Here is a 6013-nt window from a genome sequence, read left to right as displayed (position 1 = left end):
TAAAGCAAGACCTATGCAGCAAGAGTTGTAGCAACTCCTATGTATCAACTGCCCCCCACTGTAGACCAGCAGAAATCAGCAATAAAATTATCCAAGGCATGCTACATGCATGCGTACATATATACATATATCACTTCCTCCCTAGCTCCTTCTCCTGTCTTTTTCTCATCCCAGGTTTTACTTCCCTTTAAATAGATTCTTTCCTTGTAATCCCAATACTCAGGAACCTGAGGCAAGAGGATGGCTCTAAGTTTCGAAAAGCCTTGGCTACAAAGTGAGCTTAAGGAGAGCCTGAACTGCATATGAAGACCCTATCTCAGAAAGACAAAACAAACAAACAAAAAAGCAAAACAACGCCCCCATAAAACCAGACTATTTCCCTTTCATCGTATCTATTGTAGCTTTCAGATTTTATTTGTTCTTTCAGGTTCTGACTCTAGTGAGACAATACTATGTTTGCATGTGTGGGTCTGATTTATTTCACTTGAGTATGTTTTCTAGTTGCATCCATTTACCTATAAAAGCCTCAAATTTATCACTTTTATAGCTGAATAATACTCCATTGTGTAAAAATACCAGATTTTATTTATGCATTCCTCAGTTGATGGGCATTTGGGCTGTTTCTAAGCTTTAGTTATGTCAAATTGTAGTGCTATCAACATGGGTGCACATATATCGCTGTAGTATGATGTTTTCAGTTCATTTGGAAAAATACCCAGGAGGGGAAAATCCTAGCTCTTTGAGAAATCTCCACACTTATTTTCATAGTGGTTGTACCACTTCATATACCCACAAACAGTGGAGAATGGTTCCTTTTGCCTCACAGCCTTGAGCATTTGTTATTGATTAACTTCTTGATGATAGCCATTCCTTTTGGGGTGAGATGAAATCTCAGCATTATTTTAATTTGTTTTTCTCAAATGACCAATGATGTTGAACATTTTTAAATATCTTTTTTGTCATTGTATTTCTTCATTTAAGAAGTGTATATTCATCTCAGATGCCCACTTTTGGTTTGGGTCTTTGAATTTTGGGGGCCTGATTTAAAAAAAAAAATCTTGGTATTTCATACATAGAAGATCTTTGTTAGAGGGACAGTTCTCTATAATTTTTTCCCCAAATTTGTGGGTTTTCTTTTTATTTTGGATCATAATTTTTTTTATGAGGACAAACTTTTCTAAAAGATGAGATTCCAGTGGATAATTCTTTGAATTATTTCCCCTACAGTTTTGGTTTTATTCATGAACTTTCTACTTGCCCCTATATCCTATGTCTTTAAGATATCTACCAACTTTTTCATCCAGAAGATTTAGAGTTTCTGTTTTAATATTTAAATATTTGATCCATTTTGGCTGTCGTTTAGTGCATTGTGATAGACATAGCTCTATTTTTAGCCTTTGGCATGTGGAAAGTCAGTTTTTCCAGCACCATTTATTAAAGAGGCTATCTTTCTTTCAGTGAACATGCCCCTTTATCAAAGATAAGGTAAATGAGTGTGTTTCTAGTTATGTCTGTATCTTCTAATCTTTTTCATTGATTCTCAGGTCTTTTTTGCCACTACCATGCTGATTTTATCACAGTAGCTTTGTAGTATAATTTCAAGTCAGGGATTGATTTTTTTACCTTGCCTTTGTTGACCAGGACTGCTTTTAATATTCTAGGATTATTCTTGTTCCAAATCAATTTTAGGAATGTTTTCTTGAGGTCTGTGAGGTATACAAACAGGATTGCATTTAATCTGTTTTTTTTTTTTTTTCGGTAACAGGTATTGAACTCTGGACCTTAGACTTAGCAGACAAGCTCTTATTCTACTGAGCTATCTTCCCAGCCCAGGATTGTATTGAATCTGTATAACAATTTTGGGAGTGTGACCATTTTCAAAATGTTGCTTCTTCTTATTCAGGAGAAGGGAATATCTTTCTATTTTCTGAAATACTCTTTAATCTCTTCTCTCAGAGCACTATAATTTTCACTGTATCAATCTTTTTCTTCCTTTGTAAGATTGATTCCTAATTATTTCATTTATTTGGATGCTATTGTGAAAGGCATGGTTTCTCTAATTTCTATCTTGGTATATTCCTTGTCTGTACAGAAATACTATTGATTTTTAAGTGTTGACTTTATGTCCTGCTATGCTACTGAATTTGAGTACTAAATTTCCAAGCCACTTGGTAGAATTTTTGAGGTCTTCTATGTATCGTATCATGTCATCTGCAAATAATGATCAATTCACTTCTTCCTTTATAATCATTTTTCATTTTATTTCACGCTCTGGTCTAATTGTTCTGGCTAATGCTTACAGAACTATATTGAATAGGAGTGGTGGCAGTGGACATCCTTTTCTTATTCCTCATTTTAATGTGAAGGCCTTCCTTTTTTAATCCATTTAGTATAGTGTTGGCTGTTGGATTGTCATAGATGGTTTTTATCAAGCTGAGGTAAAGATGATCTAGTCTGCTTTTCTGTAGGGTTTTTAATCATGAATGAGTGATTATTGGACAAAAGCTTTTTCTTCATTTATTGAGATAATCATGTGATTGTTGTCTTTGTCTCTGTTGATGCGGTGTATTACATTTATGGATTTGTGTATGTTGAACCATTCCTGCATTCCTGAAATGAATATTACTTGATTGTGATGTATAATCTTCTTGCTGATTTGCTACATTCTATTTGCTAGTATTTTATTGAGGATTTTGCATCTATGTTTATTAGGGAGATCAGCCTGTAGTTCTCTTTTACAATGGGTCTTTCTTTAGTTTTTTTATTAGTATAATACTTGGATCTAGGAGTGAGTTTGGGAGAATTGCTTCCCTTTTGACTTCACTGAAGAGTTTGAGAATAGGTGTCATTAAATCTTCTCTAAATTTCTTGTAGAATTCAGCTGTGAATCCCTCAGGACCTGGCCTTTTCTTTGTTTGTAGGTATTTTATTATATTTACAATTTCATCAACTAATATTGGGTTATTCAGAATGTTTATATCTTCTTGATTCAGCTTAGGTAATTCATATGTGTCTAGGAATCAAAACATTTTCAAAGTAGGTATTCATGAATTTGTGAATTTCTATAGGATCTGTGCTGTGATTTTACCCATTTCCTTTCTTTTTTCATGAATTAGAATTTTTTCTTTTTCTTTTTTTTTTTTTTTTTTTTTGCTAAGGGTAGATAGGATTTTCTTTTTCTTTTATTAAGATTTTAATAATCAGGGCCGGCCAAATAGCTCAGCAGACTAAAGCACCTACAAGCAGGTGCAGGGGCTGGGAGTTCAATCCCTGGGCCTGCCATGTTGGCCCAACCCCTGGGGCACGCTGAGACAGCAATTGAGACTGGGTATTGTGGCACATGCCTGTAATCCCAGAACTTGAGAGGCTGTAAACAGGAGAATCACTATGAGTCCAATCTAGTAGTGAGACCCTGAACACCCAGTAGACCTTTCCCCCTCTAAAAGATTTTAGTAATCATCTGTAAAGCATTTTAAAGACACTATTGGGGTTGGGTAGATGGCTCAGTGGAATAGCTGCTTTCCTGGCAAGCCCAAGTGCCTGAGTTCAATCTCTGGTTCCGAAAAAAAAAATCCTATTAATGTGGAGGCTGATACAAGAGGACCACAGTTGAAGTCCTGACTTTGCAACTTAGCAAGACACAATATCAAAAATAAAAAGAGACAAAAAGGGATGGGGATGTAGCTCCATGTGAAAGCCTTGGATTTAATCCCCAATACTGTAGAATAAATGAATGGGGAGATAGTTTAGTACCAAGGTCCTTAGTTCAATCTCTACTGGGAGAGGGGATGCTAATTATCAGCCATACCCTTAAAAGAATTCTAAAATTCTCTGATTTCTTAAATCTTTAGGTTACATCACATGATAGTCCCATCTTTTGCTACCCAAGTGCAAGAGCTTTGGGCTAATTCAAATACTGCAGACTACATTTCTATCTTCATGTTGACATTTCCAGTGTTTGGAAGAATTAATATTATTAATCATCATTCTTTGCATTATGAAGATGTCTTTCTTTGTCCATCTCATTCTGAACAATGAACAAAAGCTTGATAATACCTTGGCAAAACACTACTTGTTCTGGGTAAGGAGTACTGTTGGGACTGTCCCAGGTCTACAGACATGGCTCATCTTCTGCAGGCAAGCATGATAAAAATTCCAGTTTCTCTTTTTGGAGCCCAACATTTCTGCAAATGGCATATCTGTTATAATGTTATCCACAGAACTAGTTCTCAGTGGAAGATTGTAGCCATCCCACTGAACAGCATCTGTGGACATGCCCCAAGATGGTTTGCTTTCTTGAACTTGGCTCATGGTCAATAAAGATGTTATGCACTGCTATTTTAACAGCCAGTGGGCTGTTATGACCATCAATATGTTAACAGTTACACTGTTCAGTGGCCCCCTCTATTGATATTACCCCTTTTCCCCACATTGTATCAACTATTGTATCAGTAGTTGAAGTGCACAGAGCCTGAGCATCCCATAAGCAAGAGTTGATCTAAGAGTTATAGGTCCAAAATGTGTAATATATCTATGGTGTAGACTCGCCTCAGTCACTACAATGCCCACAGTCATTTCATTATTAGGGATATTCAAGAGAACTTCCACATCAAAATTAGTCATGTCAACCTTCCACTTGAAATGATCTTGAACAGTAGCCCCAAAATCATTTGCAGCCTCATATGAGGTAAGGCAGTGTTTCTCTTCTGCTCTCTTGCATGTGACTCTAAACTTGGATACATGAGGCTCAGTTTTTCTTTGGAATGTTCATCAGTCTCATTTTTAGAAGATGCTAGGTCATTACCTGCTAAAGTTGGTATCTCCTTTTTGATGGCTTGATTTTCATAAGAGTCTAGGATACATGAATCTAAAGCATTGTCAATTAAACCTCTATCATCTCTCTCATCTAATTTATCTCCTTGTCCATTTACAATTTTCTCTTTATTTGAATTCACATTCATCTTTTTGCACTTTGTTTTTTACTTCTTGAAACAAGTATTAACATCCCATACTTTTAAAGGATCTGACCATGGGAGTTTTCCAGTCAAGTCTTCAAAATCTTTCAGATCTTCTTCCTTTGTTTTTGTAAACTTGAAATCTTTAAACCCCTCAACAACCATAGACAATGAACATTTGCCAGACTTTCCACTGAAATTTCAAAATATATCTTGCCCAGTTTTTGCTGATTTTGCATGATGACACCAATTTCTCTCCAATTTCACTGTAGCTATTAGCTCAAAGCCAGTGGGGACAGTGGCGCCAATAGTGACATAGAGATGCTCAGATTTGTCTTTGGTGCCACTTTCTTCTGTCACTGCTACAGATCTCTGATTCTCATGAAGGTTAACATCCAGGTGGTGGTCAGTAGCTTCTTTAATGTGCAACATTTTCACAATGATTCCAAGATCGCTAATAAAGTTCCCTTAGGTCTCTAGTACATCACAGTCCCTAAGTTTTCCCACACCACTGAAGCCATTCATCAACACCAGAAGCCTGGCAAGGGGGTTATCAATTTTACTTATTCTTTCAAAGAACCAACTGTTTGATGCATTTATTTTTTTATATTGTTTCCTTTCTGTCTATTGTATTAATTTCTGCTCTGATCTTTATGATTTCCTGCCTTCTTTGGGCATTGGGCTTGACTTGTTCTTCTTTATTTTTTATGTATTTAGTGCTAGGTCTACAGGGTCTCGCTACACAAATCAGACTTGTAGCAATTCTCTTGCTTTCAGCCTCCCAAGCTGTGGGAATACTGTCACATGTCACCACACCCAGTCTTGCTTGCCCTCTCAGCAAGTCCCGGGGGTTAGGCCAGCACAGCACACTGGGGATCAAACCCCAGCCACTGTGCTTTGACTAAGCAGGAACTTTAGTCCGTTGAGCTATCTGGCTGGTTCTTTTGACTTGCTTTTCTTTTTCTAGGAGATTGAGGTACAACATAATATTGTTTATTGGGGCTCCTTCTGTTTTCCTAATGTGAGAATTGAACACTATAAATTTCCCTCTTAAGACA

The 6013-nt window shown here is 36.6% G+C and overlaps 1 pseudogene; it reads right to left on the bottom strand.

Annotated features, from left to right (window-relative positions):
• The window catches only part of LOC101584450, an 89258-nt pseudogene extending 83871 nt beyond the window's left edge, over positions 1-5387 (bottom strand).
• Between the last annotated feature and the right edge of the window lie 626 nt (positions 5388-6013).

The sequence above is a fragment of the Octodon degus genome, unplaced genomic scaffold (assembly GCF_000260255.1).
Source record: "Octodon degus isolate 3935 unplaced genomic scaffold, OctDeg1.0 scaffold00110, whole genome shotgun sequence".
Lineage (NCBI taxonomy): Eukaryota > Metazoa > Chordata > Mammalia > Rodentia > Octodontidae > Octodon > Octodon degus.
This window is presented reverse-complemented; position numbering and strand designations above follow the sequence as displayed.